Genomic DNA, 10,510 nt, shown 5'->3' with positions numbered 1-10,510 from the left:
ATGCTGTAATATGACAGATGCCAGGGTGTAGGGATAAACAGTGCCAGAGAGCAAAAAGGAAGAAATATCTAACTCAGCTCAAAATGTAAGTAAGGAAAAACCTCACAGAATAATGACATTTTTTTTTAAAGTTTGTTTTGAGAGAGAGAGAGTGTGTGCATGTGTGAGCTGGGGGGAAGAACAGGAGAGAGAGAGGGAGGGAGGGGGGATGGAGGGAGGGAGAGAATCCCACGCAGGCTCTGTGCTGACAGATGCGGGGCTGGAACTCCCAAATGGTGAGATCGTGACCTGAACCAAAATCAAGAGTTGGATGCTTAACTGACCTAGCCACCCAGGTGCCCCAAGAATGACATTTTAAAAAGTTTTTTTATTTAAGTAATCTCTACACCCAATGTGGGACTTGAACGAACTACCCTAAAATCAAAAGTCACATGCTCTTCTGACAGAACCAGCCAGAAGCCCCAAGAATGACTTTAAAAAAAAAAACAAACTTAAATCCAAGTTAGTTAACATACAGTGTAATAATGGTTTCAGGGGTAGAACCCAGTGATTCATCACTTACCTATAACACCCAGTGCTCATCCCAACAAGTGCCCTCCTTAATGCCCATCACCCATTTTGCCCATCCCCCGACTCAACTCCCTCCAGTAACCTGTAGTTTCTTCTCTGTATTTAAGAGTCTGTTATGGTTTGCCTCCATCTCAGTTTTCATTTTTTTGTTTTTTGTAAAGATTTTTTTAAAGTTTATTTTGAGAGAGCGAGTGAGAGAGAGAGAGAGCAAGTGAGTTTATGTATTTATTTTGAGAGAGGGAGGGAGGGGCAGAGAGTGAAGGAGAAAGAATCCCAGGCAGGCTCCACACTGTCAGTGCAGAGCCTGATGTGGGGCTCACCTCACAAACCATGAGTTCGTGACACAAGCCAAAGTTGAATGCTTAATTGACTGAGCTACCTAGGCACCCCTCCCTCTCTGTTCTTAATCTTATTTTTTCCTTCCCTTCCCCTATGTTCATCTGTTTTGTTTTTAAAATTCCACATATGAGTGAAATCATATGATATTAGTATTTCTGTGACTTATTTTGCTTACTGTAATACATTATTGTTCCATCCACACTGTTGCAAATGCCAAGATTTCATTCTTTTTGATTGGTGAATAATATTCCATTGTATATATACCACATCTTCTTTATCCTTTCATCAGTTGATAAACATTTGGGCTTATTCCATAACTTGACTATTGTTGATAGAGCTGCTATAAACATTGGGGTGCATGTGCCCCTCTGAATCAGCATTTTTATATCCTTTAGATAAGTACCAGATACTATAATTTCTGGGTCATAGGGTAGTTCTTTTTGAGGGACCTCCATATTATTTTCGATAGTGGCTATACCAGTTTGTATTACCACCAACAGTGCAAGAAAGTTCCTCTTTCTCCACATCCTCGCCAACACCTGTTGTTTCCTGAGTTGTTCATTTTAGCCATTCTGACAGGTGTGAGGTGGTATCTCACTGTGGTTTTGATTTGTATTTCCCTGGCGATGAATGATGTTGAGCATCTTTCCGTGTGTTTGTTAGACATCTGGATGTCTTTGGAAAAGTGTCTGTTCGTGTTTTCTGCCCATTTCTTCACTGGATTATTTGTTTTTTTTTGGGTGTGGAGTTTGATAGGTTCTTTATAGATATTGGGTACTAACATTTTATCTAATATTAAGAATGCCACTTTTAAAAAATTCATTAATTAAACACTTACTATATTCTTACTATGCTCCTGGCACTGTTTGGGGACTGAGAATATACCACCATTCAACAAAGGAATAGCTCTGCTACAGCTGACATTCTAATGGAGGGTGATTGTCACAAACAAACAAATATAGACGATGTTGGTTGGTTATAATAAGGCAGGATGGGAGGACATACAGGTTCATGGAGGGACACTAGTTGGGGCAGGGGAAAGATTTTTTGATGAAATGATATTTGAATAGGTCCGTGGATGGAGTGAGGGCAATGTGAATGTCTAAAGGAAAAGTATACTAAGCATAGAAACAGAGTGTGCAAAGCCTGAGGTGGAAACCACTTGCATGTTTGGGGAGCAGCAAGGATAATGGACCAGTTGGGCTTTGAAGGGTCTGTAGGAATTTTTGAGGTTGTTGGGAATATTGACAGCATGAATATCATGTGGAAGCACAAGGTGTTAAGGAGCAGAAAATTGTGAATTGTCCTATGTGTCTGGCATCAAGGATGTATAGAAAGGGGCAAACAGCAAGAAGAGTTTTATGGGAGAAAGGATGGGATTGGAAGAGTAGACTGAGTACAGGATGATTTTTATTATAATAACCTTCAAATATACAACAAAAAGTAGATGGAATATTATAACGAATCCTACATTTTTATCACCTAGGTTTTACAATTGTCTAGAATTGTCCTTTGCCTATTCCTCTTTTTTCTCCTCCTTTTTTGCTAAACCATTATAAAGCATATCCCAGCCATCATATAATTTCTTCTACATAATTCAGAACGTATTTTCAAATATATAAACTTTTAAAAATATGAAACTACAATATCATTATCACATTTAACAAACTTAATAACATATTCTTGGCACCATCGAATAGCCAACCCATATTTAAATTTCACAGATTGTCTAAAATGTTTAACTAATTGACTTATTCAAATGAATATGCAAATGAGCCCTACCTATTACATTTGGCTGTTATGTCTTTAATCTTTTTAAAATTTATCTTGTCATTGAACTTGAAGAAACTGGATATGTTGTCCTGGGAATGTCCCGCATTGTGAGTTTATCTTATTTGACATTCAAATGATTATTCTAACCCTGACATTTACTGTAAACTGGAAGTTAGTACTAAAGACTTGATGAGATTTAGGATTTTGGAAGGAAAACTTCACAAGTGGTACTGGATGCTTTGTACGTTTCATGTTAGGAAGCATATATTTTCTGGTTGTCCAACTTTAGTGATTCATCATTGAATGATTATGGATTCAAGGATGATTACCTACAAGTTAGAACTGCATACAGAAATGCTAAGGTGGCATTGAGGAAATCAGTCATCTCTCTTCATCACAAATGGAACTGCAATGAAAACCTCTGTATATTCAAGGTTGTCTAAACTTCAACTAACGCATCTTGCTTTCACAGGTGATGTAATGCAATATAAATGAAACAGCAGAAACATAACATTGACTGTTCTTTGGCGTTGATCCCAAAACAGAAATAGGGAATAAAATAAAGATAGTAAAGAGAAAGATGAAGTGATACATACCAAAACAATGGGGAAAAAAGTCTCTTCTCATGCTGTCCCATATACCATGGTCCAAGAGAAACTCCATTTCCAGATTAAATGATCCAAATATAGGCCACTTGGACAATGGAGAATATTTCTTGAATGACAGAATATAAAGCACTTGATCTTAGACATTATCTCTTGATGTCTGATTTCACCAATGTGGAACCTGAGATATTGTTGTTAAAAACTCACACAATGAAAGTCTGATTTTTATGGATAACTTTCCTCTCTATTACATCATTTCCATCGGCATTAAAAGATGTTGTAATTTCTCTTAAAACACACACAAACTTTTTTGACCCTAGTCCCCAATTCAAGTTTATAGATCAACTCCCATAAAGAGCTCCTGTGTTCTGAATGCCATACTCCTGAATCAAACATTCCATTTGATTTCGCCCCTTGGACATGTAATAGACATCGAAAACTTAACATGACTGTAAGTCATGAACTCTTGACCTTCTTTCCATTCTCTACCTCCAGCTCTTCACACCTTAGTGACAGCTTCGTTTTTTCCGGCCAATCAGCCCAAATACGTGGAGTCATCCTTGACTTTTCTTCTTTTCTCATGCCTCATACTCTTTCCATTGGGAAATCCTGTGCTACCTAACTTTCAGTATTTTGGAAACCTAGTCACTTTGGCTATCTGCACCCTAATCCCAGCCACTATCATCTCTTAGCTCTCCTTTGCCCCCTACAGTCTATTTTCAGCACAGCAGCCTGAGTGACCTTTACAAATGTTAGATCCTGTTACAGCTTTGCTCAAGTCTCTAATGGCTTCTTACCTCATGCTGAACAAAAGATGAAGTCATTAAAATGACCTGCATGGACTTGTTTTACCTGAGTCCTGTCACCCTCCTAACCTCACCCACCGCTCTCCCCTGCTGATCACTACCCTTCAGCCACAATTTCGTCCTTATGTCAGACCGCTTGCTGCCGCTTCCTTAGATCCTTTGCACTTGCTCTGCCCTGTCTCTGATTCTTTTCTTTCAAGTATCTGGTTGGATGTCTCCCTTACTTTGTTTGTTGTCCATTGCGCCTTTTCAATGAAACTATACCTGACTGCTCTGTTTGAAATCCTCACCCCTATTTTCTACCTCCAATCATCTCCCTCATCTGCTTTCTTCCTTTACATTACACTTAACCCCATCTGCTGCATGAAATTAACACTAATTAACCATTTTTAATCTACTGATATGATCATAGCATATGATTCAATCAGTAATTTATTTACTTGCTATATTTTCCATTTGGAAGTAAACTGTGCTACTGATTAGTGGGTGGCATTTAATGAATATTGGCTGGCTGGCTGGCTGGCTGGCTAAATGAACAAGTGACAGCCTAGAGAGTTATATTATGTAGAAATGAAAGAATAAATTCAGTAGTGAAGCTGCAGCTAATTTATATTGGGAATTTGGAAAAATGATTTGAATATTATGGAAAGGGGAGACTTGATCCTTAAATAGCCTCTTTTATTTCCTTCAAGGCCTAGGGTATCAGTCACATTTTCTAACTTTTAAAGAGTGAATGCTTCAAAGTTTATGGGCTTAGAGAGCAGTGAGCTAGGCTGCCTACCCACTGCCCTGTACTAGGGCAGACTGCTGGTTAGTTCATTAAATTCACTCGCTTCTTCCTTAGTAACAGAACCCCCATTCTGTTCAGTGAGGCAGTTTCCAGCTAAGAGAACATTTTCCACAGCCTTTCTTACAACCAGGTATGGCCGATGGACATACGTGGAAAATCATTGAAAAAGCTGTTTATACGAACCTTGCTTGGTTGGGAGCATTCTTTCTTTGTTTTTCTCCTTTCCTCCCCACCCCGCTGCTGTCTGAAATGATCCAGATGTTCCAGTAACCCTACTGAGATATGAAGTAACTTGAGGATGGAACTTTTACTGAGGGTGGCAAAATACAAAAAGAAGAATTACAGTCTAATGGTGACATCACAAAACTGCCATCCATATTCTGAATTGTCTACTTCTGGACCTCTTTGATATTTAAAGAAATAAACCCATATTTTTTTAAAGCTGCTGTTTTAATGTGTATGTTGCTTTTTTTTTTTTTTTTATTGTCCAGGGCAGTTCTGTTATTCATAGTTTATTGCAATTCCTTTTTTTTTAAAATTATTTTTTAATGTTTATTTATTTCTAGGAGAGAGAGAGAGAGAGAGAGAGAGAGACAGTGTGAGCAGGGAGGGTCAGAGAGAGAGGGAGTCATAGACACTGAAAGAGGCTCCAGGCTCTGAGCTGGCAGTCAGCACAGAGCCCGACGCGGGGCTCGAACCCATGAACCGCAAGATCATGACCTAAGTGAAAGTCGGATGCTTAACCGACTAAGCCACCCAGGTGCCCGAGTTTATTGCAATTCCTAAAAGAAAGTGATGTTAATGTATTTCACATCTTAAATTTTGAAATTTTTTGAAAAAGTATCATGAAAACAATAGGCCAATAACTCTTATGAATATGGACACAAAAAGCTTCATCAAAATACTTGCAAACCATATTCCACAAAAGATAAAAGGATCATACATCATGATCAACGTGGATTTAGCCCAGAGCATAAACTTGGTTTACCACAAAAAAACAATCAATGTAATATACCATATTATAGACAAAGAAAGACCTCCCCCCAAAATTCATGATCTTCTCAATCAATCAGTGCAGACAATGAATTTGACAAAATTCACTGAAAAACACTTAAAAGATAAAGAAATAGAAAAGAACTTCCTCAATTTGTTCTTTACTCTAAGTTACTATTATTGCTTTGAGATTAAGAAATACCTTGTTGAGGGATATTTTGAGATTAAGTTAATATCCTATTTCTTACCATGCTTTCACTCATAAGTTTTAGCATGCCTAAATGATTCTTACATGAAAATGATCACTGTAGTGGTTGCCAGATGGAGTTTTTTTTTCCCCTATTGTTATCATTTCTTTATATTTATTAGTTGGAATTCTACTGTAAGGAGGAGGTTTTCCTTTCTTATTTATTTATACCAGTGTTGATGCATAAATTTTTACTTCACCCTGTGGGTTATAATCTGAGACTTTATTTTATGGTTTATGTTACCTAAGATTCAGCCAGAGGGAGCCTCTTTTAAACTGGCTCATCTATTCTTTTGACACGTCCCCATCCTTTATAAAGCATCTCTTTACCTTTTGGGTAGCCATGACTCTTGATACCAGAGTTGGGTAAAGGTTCTTTAAATCATTAAGGGTTGTTGAAGGAATTGGAAACTTGTGCAAATTGAAACAAGAGTTCTTGTTTATTGATTTTCACCTTGTATTTAATGCAGCCGTTGGGAGAAAGTTTCTTTTGCCCAACGACAGTTGCTTTTCCTTCTTTTTTTGTTTTGTTTTGTTTTGTTTTTAATATATTTTTATTTATTTCTAGGAGAGAGAGAGAGACAGCGTGAGCAGGGGAGAGTCAGAGAGAGAGGGAGATACAGACTCTGAAGCAGGCTCCAGGCTCTGAGCTGGCAGTCAGCACAGAGCCCGACGTGGGGCTCGAACCCAGGAACCGCGAGATCATGACCTAAGCGAAAGTCGGACGCTTACCCGACTAAGCCACCCAGGTGCCCCTGCTTTTCCTTCTGCAACCCCAGGCTCAACATACTTCCTTTTAATTGTTAAGTCCCAACCTCAGAGTCCCTTAATCTCTTCATATCCAAAAGGATGAAAGTACCTTTGTTTCTGCTCCCTCATCCCCCACATCCAGTCTCTCAGAAGTTCCTGTAATTTTTGCCTCCAAAATATCTATTGAATTTGCCTCTCTCTCCCATCTCCTCTGCCACCATCTTCATCCAACTAACCATGATCTCTCAGCAGAGTTTCTAGAATAGTCTCCCAACAGGACTCTCTGCTTCCATTGTGGTCCATCTCCAATCCATTTTCAAAGAATAATCATAGTGATCAAAATGTTCATACATGTATGTATGTGTTTATATATTTATATATCTATACCCAAGAATCTGGTTATGTCATTTCCCAACTTAAAACTTTTTCCAAAGGTTTACTTTGTACTTGGAAAAAAAATTCTAAATCATTTATAATAAACTACAAACTCCCTACTTAGCTCTCCAACTTTATCACCTTTCTTTGACTACTATGTCCCTACTAGTTTGGGCACTTTTAGTGTTTCACAGATGCCCTGCTATATTCCACATTAGGGTCATCCATTTGTACAGGCCATTCTCTTGTCCTGAAGCTCTTTTACCTCCATTTTCAATGATTAACTCTTTCTCATCCTTCCGGTTTCAGATCAGGTGATACCTCATCAGCACGGTCCTCCAGCTCTCTCATCTATGTAATTCTCATTTTCCTGTCACTGCAGACCGTGACTTTCACCATAGAAAGTTTTACAACTTGAGCCCTTCCTCGCCGCCAGGCCGCTGGGTCTTGTCGGTCCCCCTCCTCCTCCGCCCTGCTGTCCTGACTCTCTCTCCCTCCTTCCTTCAGAGGATGTCCTCCTTCCAGCTCAACCTCAACCCGCTCAAGGAGCCGCTCGGCTTCATCAAGGTCCTCGAGTGGATTGCTTCTATCTTTGCTTTTGCCACCTGTGGAGGTTTTAAGGGCAAAACAGAAATTCAAGGGACTTGTTCTAAACCTAATGAAACGAAAACGATCACAGCTGCTTTTGGCTATCCATTCAGGTTGAATGAAGCATCATTTCAGGGATATCCACATGCAAACGGGTGTGATGTAAATTGGAATAATTACGTCCTTATTGGAGATTACTCTTCTGCGCAGTTCTACGTTACGTTTGCAGGCTTTGTCTTCCTGTACTGCCTAGCTGCCCTTCTGCTCTATGTTGGTTATACGAATCTGTATCGGGATAGTCGAAAACTTCCCATGATTGACTTTGTTGTTATTCTTGTTGCCACTTTTCTGTGGTTGGTGAGCACTTCAGCCTGGGCTAAAGCTCTTACAGATATTAAAATAGCTACTGGTCACGGTATTGTCAAGGAACTTCAGCCTTGTAGCCCTCAAGAAGTGACGTGTTCCTTTGTCTCTGTTACTAGTATGGGATCCCTAAATGTGTCTGTGATCTTTGGCTTTCTGAATATGATACTTTGGGGAGGAAATGCATGGTTTGTGTACAAGGAGACCAGTTTACACAGTCCGTCAAACACTTCTGCTTCCCACAGCCAAGGAGGTATTCCACCTGCTTCTGGAATATAATTAAAGGGAGAAATACACTGTATGAAACATATGTCTATACTTTGACCTGTTGCCAACATCTTGAGAAGCATTATTTGTTTCTAATAAAAGTAATGGCTTTTTCAATAAATTGGTGGGTTTAAAATTTTGCTGCTTTTTTATATAAAGCCTGTGCCTTTCCTAGAAATTTAAGATGTAAATGTATTCTCACATGTAAATTTGAAAATTCAGGGGCCTATTATGAGATGATACACATTTTTAAATGACTGGTTATTTCTTTACTAAGTTGTTTGCCTTCCAAAGTGTTTACACCTTAAGCCTTAATGTATGTCTTTACTCAGAAAAGAGTTACATTGTCATAATAGGAGGAAAATCTCTATTTGGAATATACACTACTGTAAGTTTGTACAGATCATATTATCTAAGACCTGTCTTTGTTTAAGAAAGCCTTGATTACATAAATCATATTTAGAAAAAACATTTAGTTCAGAATTTGTATCTGAACATTGTTTATATGTTATGAAAAACTTGTACTTGCAAAGACTGGTTGTATGTTATGTTTCTGTTTTTCTAAGTGACCTACAGTACTTAATAGGTATACTAAAATTGTTTTGGGAATGGGATTTGGAAATTTCAGATAGACGTATAGTTAAGTTAGTGATTCTGTTGCATGAGGCAGAAACTTCCAGTATGCTGGTTGTTTATTAGGCTTGCTATAGAAGTAGAAAGAACGTGGTTCAACTCGAGAGTTTGATATGTCCGGGCATTACTCTTAGTGGTGTCTTCTGCTGTCCTCTGTTGCTCATGCTACTTAAGTGCAGGCTGAGACCTAGTCTCCTTGCACGCAGAATAAAATAAGCCACCTTTTCTTGCAGACCCTTTCATAGGGTTAAATTTGAGATTGCCTTTTACTTTTGAAACATTTAACCTTTAGGTTCAATGAAGTTGCTATTTTGAGTGTAGCATTGATATTGTGAAAATAAATGCAATTTGGATTTCATGTTTCTTCATGTTCATTCTTGCACAAGTGGATGATTAAGGAATTATGCATCATAAACGAATTTAAGTGAGCTGTATGAGTCTTTGCGCACACATTTGGTATATTCTGAATGCAGGGATTATTCACATTTTGCTTCCTAATAACTTTGTTGTAAAGGGCCAGATTTCTTATTCTTACCAAATGATTGTTTATAGTGAAGCACATCTTGCTATTGCCTTATTTTTGTTGCTTTTGTTCATGGTAAGAATTGTCAGTATGAGAATGTATATCTTTTATGCAACAGACTTAATAAAGAAGTTAAAAGAAAAAAAAAAAAAGAAAGTTTTACAACTTGAAATTTTACATTTGTATATTAGTTTCCGTGACGATTTGTCTTTCTCACTGGTTGTAAACTTCCGGAAGAGGGTACCACGTTTATTTTATTCATAGAATAACCAATATTTGGCACAGTGCTTTGCATACAATAATTATTCAAGAAATTCTTATTTCTTATTCTTGAAAAAGAAATATTTATTGAGGGACACCTGGGTGGCTCAGTCGGTTAAGTGTCCTACTCTCTATTTTGGCTCAGGTTATGATCTCACGGTTCATGGGCTCGAGCCCTGCATCAGGCTCTGTACTTAGAGCATGGAGCCTGCTTGGGATTTTCTCTCTCTCGCTTTGAAAATAAATTAACTTAAAAAAAAGGAATATTTGTTGAAAAAATATAGAATAAATATTTGGATAACTGGTAAATCATCTTATAAAGACTTCATTTTTATGTGAGTTGAGACTTACAGTGTTTATGTTGCTATCTGGAAGAGTGAGAAACCAATTTAAGAGCATAAAATATAGTTCAAGATGCTTTTTAATTAAATAGATGCCACAACTTGTTTCACTTTGGTAGAAATCAAAATAAGGAGTAAGAATTTGTTTACAAGGAAAATATCACAAGTAGCATTTTGATTAAAATTTGAGGAAGTTAGGATTTAATATAAAACCCAAACTGATTATATTAGAGATGCTTATAAGAAAATCAAAACAAGCAAGTAGGTAACATAAATAAACAAAAGA

At 37.8% G+C, this 10,510-nt stretch overlaps 1 pseudogene; it reads left to right on the top strand.

Moving 5' to 3' along the window:
- The first annotated feature begins 7,672 nt into the window (after nucleotides 1–7,672).
- On the top strand, nucleotides 7,673–9,457 carry LOC144238134 (synaptophysin-like protein 1 pseudogene; annotated as a pseudogene).
- Nucleotides 9,458–10,510: the final 1,053 nt, after the last annotated feature.

The sequence above is a fragment of the Crocuta crocuta genome, unplaced genomic scaffold (genome assembly GCF_008692635.1).
Source record: "Crocuta crocuta isolate KB4526 unplaced genomic scaffold, BGI_CrCroc_1.0 scaffold56, whole genome shotgun sequence".
Lineage (NCBI taxonomy): Eukaryota > Metazoa > Chordata > Mammalia > Carnivora > Hyaenidae > Crocuta > Crocuta crocuta.
The sequence above is the reverse complement of the archived record's forward strand: the minus strand, read 5'-3'. Positions and strand labels throughout refer to the sequence as shown.